The sequence below is a fragment of the Chiloscyllium punctatum genome, chromosome 2 (genome assembly GCF_047496795.1).
Source record: "Chiloscyllium punctatum isolate Juve2018m chromosome 2, sChiPun1.3, whole genome shotgun sequence".
NCBI classification, from domain to species: Eukaryota; Metazoa; Chordata; class Chondrichthyes; order Orectolobiformes; family Hemiscylliidae; genus Chiloscyllium; species Chiloscyllium punctatum.
In genome coordinates, this window is record NC_092740.1 from 150,014,532 (window position 1) to 150,029,258 (window position 14,727).

Here is a 14,727-nt window from a genome sequence, read left to right on the forward strand (position 1 = left end):
CTGAAAGCAGAGAGGCCAGCGGAGGACAGAGCAACTGGAGCAGCGGGTTATTGACCTTGATTGATTTCATGTGGAGATTTGTGGGAGCTACACTTGGTCATATCACAAGTTCAAAGTGACGCTTTGGGCTCCTGATTGGTAAGTAGTGGTCAAGTGATTCTTTTTTTATTTCTTGCCAATAATGTCCATTAACCTTCATGTCCTTATGGTCTTAATGTCGTGGAATGTAGGCTGGTGATAGAATAGTACAGTACGAGGAATTAGGGTTGTACCTAGAGTGTTGTTACAGAATAATATATTTAAATTTTTTTGGTGAAAATCGAACACTAGGAACCACCGTGTTAGCTGTAAATTAATTTAACAAAGAATTATTTTTAAATAGTTGCTAGAGGGTAAAAAATGACATTCAGCAGGTTAGTATTCTCTTGTGAACTGTGGGAAATCAGAGACAGGTTGAACATCCCTGATGGCACCATCTGTACAAAGTGTGTCCAATTGGAGTTCCTGTGGATTGGATAGAGCGGCAGGTGGACACACTCAAGGGCATGCTGTGGGTGGGGAATGTCATAGGCAGCAGTTTTAGAGGCTTGTTAACATCCAGGGTTCACACAGATAGATGAGTAATCACTAGAAAGGGGGGGGCACAATTAGTGCAGGAGTGCCGTGTGGTACTCCCTCTCTCCAACAAATAAACTATTTTAGCTACTCTTGGGAGGAATGGCCTATCAGAGGTTAGAGTCAGCCAGAGCAGAACCACAGCTGGCTCTGTTGTACAGCAGGGAGGGTCAAAGTGCAGTAGAGCAGTAGTGGCAGGATCTCTATAATTAGGGGCACAGAAAGGCATTTCTGTGGATGGAAATGAGACTCCAGGATGGTGTGTTGCCTCCTGGGTACCAGGATCAAGGATATCTCTGAGGGGGTGCCAGACCTTCTCAAAGGGGAGGTCACGCACGGTAGTACCAATGGTCATGGTACTACTGACCCAGGCAGGAAGAGTGATGAGGTCCTGCAAAGAGATACCAGGGAGTTAGGTATTAAGTTGAAAAGCAGGACCTCCAAGGTTGTAATCTCCCTATGCCACATGCCAGTGAGGTTAAAAATTGGAAGATAGCACAGTTATAAGGGCATGGACTAAAGAGCTGGTGTAGGAGGGAGGACTTCTGGATCATTGGGATGTTTCCCAGGGCAGGTGGGACCTGTACAAGAAGGATGGGTTGCACTTAAACTGGAGGGGCACCAATATCCCAGCAAGGAGGTTGACTGGTGTCAAATAGGAGGATTTAAATGAGAGTGGCAGGTGGATGGGAGCAGGTCAGCAAGTGAAATTACTGAGGGGAGTCAGAGAGTGCAACAAGTAAGACTAAGAGGAAGAACAGAAAGGGAGAGTGACTGAACGCAGCAGGACTGGTGGTCTGAAGTGTATTTATTCTAAAATGAGGACCATGACAGGTAAGGCAGATTAACATACGGTTTGGATTAAACGTATAACTATGATAGTATAGTCAATGCAGAGAGCGACAAGACGGGCAGCTTAATGTTCCAGGATTTAAATGTTTCAGATGAGATAGAGAAGGATGTAAAAGAGGTGGGGGAGTTGCTTTACTGATCAGAGAGACTATCATAGCTGTATTGAGGGAGGATATCTTGGATGGTTCATCCAGTGAGACCATATGAGTAGAGGTCAGGAATAGGAAGGTTCAATCACTTTGAAGGAATTGTACTTCAAGCCTCCCAACAGCCAGGAGGTGATAGAGGATCAGATATATGGACAGATTATGGGACAATGTGAGTTGTTGTGGTGGTTGATTTTAACTTCCCCTGTATTGACTAGACTCACTTAGTGCCAGGGCTTCCATGGGGAGAGTTTGTTAGGTCCAGGAGGGTTTCTTGGAACAATATTCAGAAAAGGCCCATACTGGACCTAGTATTGGTGATTGAGCCTGGCCAGGTGATTAAAGTTTCAGGGGAGAGCATAGTGGCCATAATTCAGTACATCTTACATTACTTATGGACAAGGATAAGAATAATCCTTTGGTGTAAGTGCTAACTTGGGGAAAGGCTAACTTCCAGAATATTAAGCGAGAACTGGAGAATGTGGATTTTGTTTTGGGGGGTGGGGTTGCTGTTTGACAGCAAATTTGCATCATGTGGGAATCTTTTAAAGGTCCGTTGATCAGGATTCAGGACCGGCATCCTCCCATGAAACCGAAGAATAAAAGGGGTAAGATTTGGGAACCTTGGATGACGAGAAATTGTGAACTTAGTCAAAAAGAAAAAGGAGACATAGGTAAGATTTAGAAACTGAAGCCAGACAGAGCTCATGAAGAATATAAAGAAAACAGGAAAGAACTTACACAAGAACTCAGGATGGCTAAAAGGGACCATGAAAGCTTCTTGGCAAACAGGATTAAGGAAAAATCCCAAGTTTTTTTTAATAAGAAGCAAGATGGTAGCTGGGGGAAAGGTTAGGTTCACTCAAGGAAAAAGGAAGAAATTTATACATGGAGCCATCGGATATGGGTGAGGTCCTTTGCATTGTTATTCACAAAGAAGGAAGACATGGTGGAGGGTGAGTCTTGGGAGGGAAATGTTGATATTGTAGGGGTATGTCAATTTACAAAAGGAGGAGGTGTTGGGTGTTTTGAAAAACATTAAGGTAGAAAAATCCCCAAGACCTGATGGGATCCATCCCAGAATATTGAGGGAGGTGAGGAGGGAAATAATTGGGGCCTTGTATGAAATCTTTGTATCCTCTTTAGTCACAGGATCCCAGAGGACTGGAGACTAGCCAAAGTTGTTCCTTTGTTTAAGAGGAGCAATAGGGATAATCCAGAAAATTACAGACCAGTGATCCTTATGTCAGTGGTAGAGAAATTATTGGAGAAGGTTCTTAGAGACAGGATTTACTGACATTTAGAAAGATGTGAAAAGCAACATGGCTTTGTGCAGGGGATCATGTTTCATAAACGTCATTGAGTTTTTTGAGGAAGTGACAAAGATGATTGAGGGCAGGGCAATAGATGTTGTCTATATAGACTTTAGGAAGACCCTTGACAGCCCTAATGGAAGGCTGATGCAGAAGGTGTAATCACATGGAATCTGCAGTGAGCTGGTGGATGGATACAGAACTGGCTCCGCCATTGAAGACAGACAGTAGCAGTGGAAGGATGTTATTTTCCAATGGGAGAAGTGTGTCTCATGGTGTTTATCAGAGATTAGTGCTGGGACCCCTGTTGTCTGTAACATTTATAAATGATCTGGAAGAGAATGCAGAAGGTTTGGTTCGTAAGTTTGATGATGGCATAAAGAGTGGGGGAGCTGCGGCTCGTGAGGAGGGTTGCCAGAGAATTCAGAAGGATAGCAATAGACTGGAGAATTGGGCAGAGACATGGCAGATGGAAATTCATCCGGACAAAGGCGAGGTGATACATTTTGGAAGTTCTAATGCAGCAGGAAAGTAGACGGTAAATGGCAGAACCCTTAGAAACATTAACAATAAGCGGGATCTGGGCATACAGGTCCACAGCCCCCTGAACATGGCAACACAAGTGGATAAAATGGTCAAGAAAGCACGTGGCATAATCAGGAAATAAAGTATAAAAACTAGCAAGTCATGTTGCAGCTATATAGAACTTTAGTTTGGCCACATTTGGAATATTGTGTACAGGTTTAATTGCCACATTACCAGAAAAATGTGGAAGCTTTGGAGAGGGTGCAAAAATAATTGACCAGGATCCTGCCTGGTTTGGAGGGTATTAGCTATGAGGACATGTCAGACAAATGTGGTTTGTTTTCACTCCAAAGGATGAGAGACAAGGACAAAATGGATAGTCAGTGTCTTTCTCACAAGATAGAATTGTCAATTATGAGGGGACATAGGGTTTCATGTAAAAGGGGGAAAGTTTAAAGGAGATGTGAAAGGCAACTTTTTTACACAGATGTTGTAAGTGTCTGGAATGTGTTGCCAGAGGAGGTTGTAGAAGCAGATGCAATAACAACGTTTAAGATGCATTTTGTAAGGTACATGAATAGGCAGGGATATGGACCATAGAGAGGCAAAAGGCTTTTAGTTTAGAAAGGCATAATATGTCAGTACAGTCTCAGTAGACTGAAAGACTTGTTCCTGTACTGTACTGTTCTTTGTTCTTTGTTCTAACAAGTACTAGCAGAGCGTTAGGTAGCTGGCAGCTAGGAGTTAGTGCAACACCGAGCTTTGCTCTGTAATTGAACATACTACTGCAGTTAAACTACCGCAAGGTTCTACAGGTTCCTGTCATCCACCTATGTTCATGTGGATTGAGAGGAAATCCAATGCCAGTTAGCTTTAAAAGTCACTGTGATGTTGAATTTCTGCATCCATGGGCCTTTCCAGGGTTTTATAGGGGACATCATAGTTAGCATCTCTCGAATACTTCAGGAAGGACAGTAAAGTCTTCTTTAGAAGAGCCATTGAATTTATTATTTTCCTCACAGGCTCTCAGCCAGAGTTTGTATGATTTGCTGTTATTGGTGGATTTGCATGCAGACTTGGGGCAATTTATTGCACACATGTAGTGCTGGAAGGTCATCGGGAGCACCTGGCAACATTCCTAAACTGAAAGGGCTTTCACTTCCTTCCTTAGCAGTGTATACTCTTGACAAGATGCACTTTGGAAATTCACCAAAGATCATCAGGCAGCACTGTTCAAACCCGCGACCACTTTTATCCAGCAGGACAAGGGCAGCAGGTACATGGGAACACCACCAACTTCAAGTTCCCCTTCAAGCCACTCACCATCCTACTTGTAAATATATCGCCGTTCCTTCACTGTCACTGGGTCAAAGTCCTGGAATTCCCACCCTAAGAACATTGTGGGTCAACCCATTGCAGGTGGACTGCAGCGATTCTAGAAGGCAGCTCACCCCACCTTCTCAACAGCAACTAGGGTTGGGACAATAAATACTGGGCAGCACACATCCCGTAAAATTAATAATTTTATGATCTATGATCTTCAAAAAATTAATCCAAATGTGCTGCAGTATCGCGAAGACATGGTGAGTACTCGACAGTCATTCCACTTTCACATCCGATCACCTGCACATGAAAGGAATAAGGCTCATGCATTTCTCAGTAAAACCATCAAAGACCATGATATCATGAAACAGTGCTCCTCTATTCGTTGTAATCCCCTGACAAGCATTGCTAAAGCAATAATCTTCTTTCTTTATATTAGAAGATAAGGCCATATACATACAGTATTTAACTGAGAGATTAAGGATGTTCATCAGCCTAGGAGAGCTGAGTTGTATTCTGAGTACAAAGTGACAAAATGACCCTGTCTCAGTAACAGTGTTTGACACCAGTTTAAGAAATGCCCTGTTAAAGATGTATGCATATAGAATATCACAACAATGGGAATTTGGGGTTCTGGTTGTAGGTATAGTGTTGAATTAGCTGTTGACAGCACTGGGAGAAGTGAGGTGTCAAGGTTTCCATCTCCCATTTCTCTTTTCTTCAGTATCCTCTCTTCTACCTTGCATTCCAACCTCTCAAAACATTCCCCAATTATTGGTGGCAAGGGCAGTCCCTCAAGATCGTGAGCTTGTGCATCGTGTAGAAGACCACCACAAACCTTGAGACCTACAGGGCTCCTCCAAATAGCACAATGTTACTTTAACATGTCGATCATCAGATCGAGTGATGTTTTCTACAACAGCATTGAATGCATATTGTACACTTTCATGTTGTTGCGAACCTCAGTTCTAAGCAATGTTGTCAGTGACCAAACCATGTTGCCATTGCCTTGGCATGGTGGTTGAACAGCTATTGTCACATTGTGACTGGCAATGGTCTTCTGCGTCATGGGAAAGCCGGCAATCATAGCAAACTCTCATGTTCATTCTGCCATTATTCCACAGCAAGGGGGAAATTAAATGGACCTATCTCTGCCTGGATAGAGCATCTCACTGAGTGATCCATTTAAGTTTTCACAGGATGTGAGCATTGTTGGTCAGGCCAGCATTTATTGCCCATCCCTAATTGCCGCTGAGCAGCTGATAGTGAGCTGCTGCAGTCCTTGGAATTTAGGGATATCAAGCGTGCTGTTAGGATAGGGAATTCCAGGACTAGCCCAGTGACAGTGAAGGAATGTAGATATACTCACAATGGTCAATGGCTTGGAGACAACTTCCAGATGTTGGTATTTCCATGTAACTGCTGCTCTTCTAGAGTAATGATCATGGGTTTAGAATGTACTGTCTAAGAAATGGTGAATTTCTGTTGTAAATGGTACATACTGCTGTGACTGCACATTGATGATAAAGGACGTCAATATTTGAGAACGTGGTGCAATAAAGCGGGCTACTCACTCCTGGAAGGTTTTAATATTGTGTGTTGTTGGAGTTGCACTCATCCAGGCAACTCAAGGGCTCCAGTGCATTTGTAGGCAATCTTGGAACCCACTCTCTGCCGTGTTGTTCCATCGTCAGTGTCTGTCTCTTACACTCTTTCCTAACTCCTTCTGGCATGTGTTACATCCAGAACACGCTTCCTTTATAAGAGGTGCAATTTAGATTTAAGTCTGTTACAATATTATAGCCCTTCCTAGAAATTCAGAGACTAAACAGCGCATTTAATATTGGCTGCATGCAATCATTTAAATGAGTGTGAAATTTTAGTGCTGACTGCAATAGAAGTAGCAGATGCAGGTAAATTGTACATCATGCTCCCCACTTCTGTTTTGGGTTCTACTGAGCTTTGTAGTCTTGATGCCTTTACATAAATGGATTGCCATTGTTGCTGATGGCACAACAACCATATTAAGATCAATATTGAAGCTGTAGGATTTTGTAAAGATGATGAAAGCTTTTCTGAATTTGGGACATTCTGTTATGTCAGTTGTCAGGAGCAGTTGGTGCCGGAGTCACTAAATTTGAAGCCCATCACAGAAATAGTTTTAGAAATTGTGAACTCATACAGTGAATTACAGGCAAGTGAAAAATCTGATTGCAACATTTCTACAAATGCTTGTGTTTCACTGTGTATCATACAGCCTTTCTAGCAGAAAGTGAGCTTACTCCTGTAATTGCTCAATTTTGTGATCTGGAAGAAGAGGGCAATGTTTAGTCTGATTTGATGAGCCTTTCCAGTGGGATATCTCACTGCATCTGGACAAATCAAATCTGGAATGGAGAGATAAAGTTATTACTTGAACAACTGCAAAGTATGTTTGCCTTTCTAAACTTAAACTGTTTCAGATTAGATTGGATTCCCGACAGTGTGGAAGCAGGCCCTTCAACCCAACAAGTCCCAAAAATGGCCTTTAAATGAGTGATATGTACTTCTTGTCAGACGTGGGAGTTTAAAGAGAGTTTAAGGGTTACTGCGAATTATATCTGCCATAAATGCTGTTGGCTGTGAATCTTATCAGATCGAATGGATCAGTTGGAGAGACAGTTAGAAGCAATGAGGAATTTGCAACAGCAACAGTCTGTGATGGATGGCAGTTATAGGAATGGGGAAAGTCTCAGATACAGTCACATAGATGGGTTAACTTCAGGAAAGGTAAGACAGGTGGGCAGCTAGTGCAGGAGTCTTTTGTGGATATACCCATTGGAAAATGTAGGGGGTGATGGGTTCTCAGGGGAACGTAGCACGAACAGCCAAGCTCCTGGTATTGAGACTGGCTCTAATGCAATGAGAGGTACGTCGGATTCCAAGAGATCAATTGTGTTAGGGAATTCTCTAGTCCGAGGTACAGACAGACATTTCTGTGGCCAGCAGTGAAAAAGCAGAATGGTGTGTTGCTTCCCTGGTGCCAGGATCAAGGATGTCTGAGAGAGAGTGCAGAATGTTCTCACGGGGGAGAGGGGCCAGCAGGAGGTCATTTGTCCACAATGGAACCAACGACGTTGGAAGGGAAAAGGTTGAGATTCTGAAGAGAAATTACAGAGAGTTAGGCAGAAATTTAAAAAGGAGGTCCTCGAGAGTAGTAATACCTGGATTACTCCCGGTGCTATGAGCTAGTGAGGGCAGGAATAGAAGGATAGAGCAGATGAATGCATGGTTGAGGAGCTGGTGTATGAGAGAAGGATTCACATTTTTGGATCATTGGAATCTCTTTTGGGGTAGAAGTGACCTGTACAAGAAGGACGGATTGCACCTAAATTGGAAGGGGACTAATATATTGGCAGGGAAATTTGCTAGAACTGCTTGGGAGGATTTAAACTAGTAAGGTGGGGGGGTGGGACCCAGGGAGATAGTGAGGAAAGAGATCAATCTGAGACTGGTACAATTGAGAACAGAAGTGAATCTAACAGTCAGGGCAGGCAGGGACAAGGTAGGACTAATAAATTAAACTGCATTTATTTCAATGCAAGGGGCCTAACAGTGGTTAAAGATGCCTTCCAACGCATCTCGTCCACATCCCGCACCTCCGCCCTCATACCCCACCCCTCCAACTGTAAGAAGGACAGAATGCCCCTGGTGCTCACCTTCCACCCTACCAACCTTTGCATAAACCAAATCATCCGCCGACATTTCTGCCACCTCCAAAAAGACCCCACCACCAGGGATATATTTCCCTCCCCACCCCTTTCCGCCTTCTGCAAAGACTGTTCCCTCCGTGACTACCTGGTCAGGTCCACGCCCCCCAAACAACCCACCCTCTCATCCTGGCACCTTCCCCTGCCACCGCAGGAATTGCAAAATCTGCACCCACACCTCCTCCCTCACCTCCATCCAAGGCCCTAAAGGAGCCTTCTACATCCATCAAAGTTTTACTTGCACATCCACTAATATCACTCATTGTATCCGTTGCTCTCGATGTGGTCTCCTCTACATTGGGGAGACTGGGCGCCTCCTAGCAGAGCACTTTAGGGAACATCTCCGGGACACCCGCACCAATCAACCACACCGCCCTGTGGCCCAACATTTCAACTCCCCCTCCCACTCTGCTGAGGACATGGAGGTCCTGGGCCTCCTTAACCACTGCTCCCTCACCACCAGACGCCTGGAGGAAGAACGCCTCATCTTCCGCCTCAGAACACTTCAACCCCAGGTCATCAATGTGGACTTCAACATTGTTTCCTCAGTTCCCCTTCCCCCTCCTCACCCTAGTTCCAAACTTCCAGCTTAGCACTGTCCCCATGGCCTGTCCTATCTGCCTATCTTCTTTTCCACCTATCCACTCCACCCTCCCCCCGCCCCCCACCTATCACCTTCATCCCATCCCCCACTCACCTATTGTACTCTATGCTACTTTCTCCCCACCCCCACCCTCCTCTAGCTTATATCTCCATGCTTCAGGCTCTCTGCCGTTATTCCTGATAAAGGGCTTTTGCCCAAAACGTCGATTTTACTGCTCCTCGGATGCTGCCTGAACTGCTGTGCTCTTCCAGCACCACTAATCCAGAATCTGGTTTCCAGCATCTGCAGTCATTGTTTTTACCGAACAGGGAAGGCAGACAAACTCAGGGCATGGTTAGGAACATGGGACTGGGATATCATAGCAATTACAGAGACATGGCTCAGGGATGGGCAGGACTGGCAGCTTAGTGTTCCAGGATACAAATGCTCCAGGAAGGATAGAAAGAGAGGCAGGAGGGGAGGGGGAGTGGCATTTTTGATAAGGGATAGCATTACAGCTGTGCTGAGGGAAGATATTCCTGGAAATATTTTCAGGGAAGTTATTTGGGTGGAACTGAGAAATAAGAAAGGGATGATAACCTTACTGGGATTGTATTATAGACCCCAAATAGTCAGAGGGAAATTGAGAAACAAACTTATAAGGAGATCTCAGTTATCTGTAAGAATAATAGGGTGGTTATGGTAGGGGATTTTAACTTTCCAAACATAGACTGAGACTGCCATAGTGTTAAGGGTTTAGATGGAGATGAATTTGTCAAGTATGTACAAGACAATTTTCTGATTCAGTATGTGGATGTACCCACTAGAGAAGGTGCAAAACTTGACCTACTCTTGGTAAATAAGGCAGGACAGGTGACTGAGGTGTCAGTGGGGTAGCATTTTGGGGCCAGCGACCATAATTCTATTAGATTTAAAATAATGCTGGAAAAGGATAGACCAACTCTAAAAGTTGAAGTTCTAACTTGGAGAAGGGCCAATTTTGATGGTATTAAGCAAGAACTTTCGAAAGCTGATTGGAGGTAGAGGGATTTGCAGGTAAAGGGACAGCTGGAAAATGAGAAGCCTTCAGAAATGAGATAATGAGAATCCAGAGAAATTATATTCCTGTCAGGGTGAAAGGAAAGGCTGGTAGGTATAGGGAATACTGGATGACTAAAGAAATTGAGGGTTTGGTTAAGAAAAAGAAGGAAGCATATGTCAGGTATAGACCGGATAGATCGAGTGAATCCTTGGAAGAGTATAAAGGAAGTAGGATATACTTAAGAGGAAAATCAGGAGGGCAAAAAGGGGACATGAGATAGATTTGGCAAATAGAATTAAGGAGAATCCAAAGGGTTTTTACAAATACATGAAAGACAAAAGGGTAACCAGGGAGACAATAGGGCCCCTCAAAGATCAGCAAGGCGGCCTTTGTGTGGAGCCGCAGAAAATGGGGGAGATACTACATGAGTATTTTGCATCAGTATTTACGGACATGGAAGATATAGACTGTAGGGAAATAGATGGTGACATCTTGCAAAATGTCCAGATTACAGAGGAGGAAGTGCTGGATGTCTTGAAATGGGTAAAGGTGGATAAATCCCCAGGACCTGATCAGGTGTACCCTAGAACTCTGTGGGAAGCGAGAGAAGTGATTGCTGGGCCTCTTGCTGAGATATTTGTATCATCGACAGTCTTCCGGCACCTCACCTGTGACTAGAGGTTGGCTAATGTGGTGCCACTGTTTAAGAAGGGTGGTAAGGACAAGCCAGGGAACTATAGACCAGTGAGCCTGACGTCGGTGGTAGGCAAGTTGTTCGAGGGAATCCTGAGGGACAGGATGTACATGTATTTGGAAAGGCAAGGACTGATTAGGGATAGTCAACATAGCTTTGTGCATGGGAAATCATGTCTCACAAACTTGATTGAGTTTTTTGAAGAAGTAACAAAGAGGATAGTAGAGAGCAGAATGGTAGATGTGATCTATATGGACTTCAGTAAGGCGTTCAACAAGGTTGACAGAGGGTGGTGGTGGAGGGTTGTTTTTCAGACTGGAGGCCTGTGACCAGTGGAACATAGAGCATAGAAGATAGAACAATACAGTGCAGAACAGGTCCTTTGGCCCTCAATGTTGTGCCGACCTGTGAACTATTCTCAGCTCGTCCCCTATACTATTACAAAATCATCCATGTTCTTACATAAGGATTGTTTAAATCTCCCTAATGTGGCTGAGTTGACTACATGGGCAGGTAGGGCATTCCATGCCCTTATGAGTCTCTGCATAAAGAACCTGCCTTTGACATCTGTCTTAAATCTATCACCCCTCAATTTGTAGTTATGCCCCTTGTACACGCTAACGTCATCATCCTTAGAAAAAGACTTTCACTGTCTACCCTATCTAATCCGCTGATCATCTTGTATGTCTCTATCAAATCACCTCCTAGCCTTCTTCTTGCCAAGAGAACAGGTTCAAGTCTCTCAGCCTTTCCTCATAAGACCTTGCTTCCAGACCAGGCAACATCCTGGCAAAACTCCTCTGCACCTTTTCCAATTCTTCCACATTCTTCCTGTAATGGGGCAACCAGAACTGTACACAATATTAACCGGACTCCAGGCTGAATATTATCCATCAACCACTACTTGCTGCCTTCTTTCAGAAAGCCAGTTTCCAATCCAAACTGCTAAATCACCCTCAATTCAATGCCTCTGCATTTTCTCCAACAACCTACTATGTGGAACCTTATCAAAGGCTTACTGGAGTGCCACAAGGATCGGTGCTTGGTCTTCTACTTTTTGTCATTTACATAAGTGATTTGGATATGAGCATAAGAGGTACAATTAGTAAGTTTGCAGATGACACCAAAATTGGAGGCATAGTGGACAGCAAAGAGGGTTACCTCAGATTACAACAGGATCTTGAGCAAATGGGCCAATGTGCTGAGAAGGAGCAGATGGAGTTTAATCTCGATAAATGCGAGGTGCTGCATTTTGGGAAAACAAATTTTAGCAGGACTTATACACTTAATGGTAAGGTCCTAGGGAGTGCGGCGGAACAAAGAGACCTTGGAGTGCAGGTTCATAGCTCCTTGAAAGTGGAGTCGCAGGTAAATAGGATGGTGAAGAAGGCATTTGGTATGCTTTCCTTTATTGGTCAGAGTATTGAGTACAGGAGTTGGGAGGTCATGTTGCAGCTGTACAGGACATTGGTTAAGCCACTTTTGGAATGCTGCGTGCAATCCTGGTCTCCTTCCATCGGAAAGATGTTGTGAAACTTGAAAGGGTTCAGAAAAGATTTACAAGGATGTTGCCAGGGTTGGAGGATCTGAGCTACAGGGAGAGGCTGAACAGGCTTGGGCTGTTTTCCCTGGAGCGTTGGAGGCTGAGGGGTGACCTTATAGAGGTTTACAAAATTATGAGTGGCATGAATAGGATAAATAGACAAAGTCTTTTCCCTGGGGTTGGGAAGTCCAGAACTAGAGGGCATAGGTTTAGGGTGAGAGGGGAAAGATATAAAAGAGACCTATGGGGCAAATGTTTCACACAGAGGGTGGTACGTGTATGGAATGAGCTGCCAGATGATGTGGTGGAGGCTGGTACAATTGCAACATTTAAGTGGCATTTGGATGGGTACATGAACAGGAAGGGTTTGGAGGGATATGGGCCGGGTGCTGGCAGGTGGGACTAGATTGGGTTGGGATATCGAGTTGGCATGGACGGGTTGGACCGAAGGGTCTGTTTCCATGCTGTACATCTCTATGACTCTATGTCCACACCAACCCTCTGCAGAGTAACCCATCCAGGCCCATTTCCCTCTGACTAATGCACTTAACAGTATGGGCAATTTAGCATGGTCAATTCACCTGACCAGCATATCTTTGGATTGTGGGAGGAAACCAGAGCACCTGAAGGAAACCCACGCAGACAAGGGGAAAATGTGCCCACATGCTGTACATCTGTATGGGAAGGGAGGTTATTTGAAACCGGTGAACTCTTTCAAATAACCTTCTTTCCCATTCCCCGACTGTCTTCCCTGACCCTTCCTTCCAGTCATCAACCGAATTCATTCCTCCCATCGACCGAGCAGGCTGTACTCTTTACTGTGCTCACATGTCCCTACCTCACCGCCCTGCCCCTTTCCCCACCCAAAACCCTCCCCCATCCTCTCCCACCCCCCCCCCCACCTCACCCTTTATCTGTAGTTGCCCTTACACCCACTCCCAGCCCTGAAGAAGGGTTACACCTGAAACATTGACTTCTCCACGGCCTGTTGCTGCCTGGCTTGCTGTGTTCTTCCAGCGTCCTACTTATCTGCAGATGTTTTGCCTTTATGATCGACGCCATCTTTTCTTGTTGCATGCTGTGTCACTTTGTAGTGTCTAAATTCTTAACCATCGTAATCTCTGTGCCTGGTCAAGTAGACTTTCTGAATGTCGTAAACCTCACTGGATAATTTGAATTAAATTTGCATCATATGGAAGGACTTCATACCTTAATGGCATCTTGCAAACAGCACTGGAGTTTCTGACTGCCAAATGAGCTAAAACAGTTTTAACTAAGTATGGGCAGTCTCATTAATTTTGCATGAGAATGTGATTGAATCGCTGAACAATTCCATTTTGTTTAGAAGGATGGGAAACAACATTTAATGAGAATAGTGGCATCCCACAGAAGCTAATTTAATTATGGAATAATCACACCAATCATAGACACCCATTTGTGCATAAATATAACAATTCTGACTAGTGAGCTGGAGTTACCAAAGTTCAATGCTTCAATTTTATATCCACAAGACAGGACATGGACAGAATGAAGAAGATAAATCAGATGGAACCTCTTGAATTTTGGATACCTCTCAAGACACAACTGTCCAAAATAAAAAAAAGCTTCTCTCTTTTGGAATAGCATTCATTCTGTGATGTTCATGTTGTTCATTCATGTACAATTGAGAAGCTACCTCAGTGATAACTAATGGAGACTTCAAACAAACTTCCTCCCCAGTGCAAGGATCAGTTAGAAATTTCATTTGTAGCATGTACAAATTCAGACCTTTAAAACACAAACATACTAATTGTATTAATGTGAGTCATAAAATGTTTTAACTGTTCTGCTTTATTATCACCCAAATGATAGTGAAGAAGTTTGCCATTCATCGTTCACAGCTACATCTGAAACATCATGGGGTGGCATAGTGGCTAAGTGGTTAGCACTGCTGCTTCACAGCACCAGGGTCCCAGTTCAATTCCAGTCTCTGGAGTGGAGTGCCGCAAGGATTGGTGCTGGGTCCTCTACTTTTCATCATTTTATATAAATGATTTGGATGTGAGCATAAGAGGTACAGTCAGTAAGTTTGCAAATGACACCAAAATTGGAGGTGTAGTGGACAGTGAAAAGGTTATCTCAGATTATAACAGGATCTTGATCAGATGGGTCAATGGGATGAGAAGTGGCAGATGAAGTTTAATTTAGATAAATGTGAGGTGCTGCATTTTGAGAAAGCATATCTTAGTAGGACTTATACACTTAATGGTAAGTTCCTAGGAAGTGTTGCTGATCAAAGAGATCTTGAAATGCAAGTTCATAGCTCCTTGACAGTGGAGTCGCAGGTAGATAGCATATTGAAG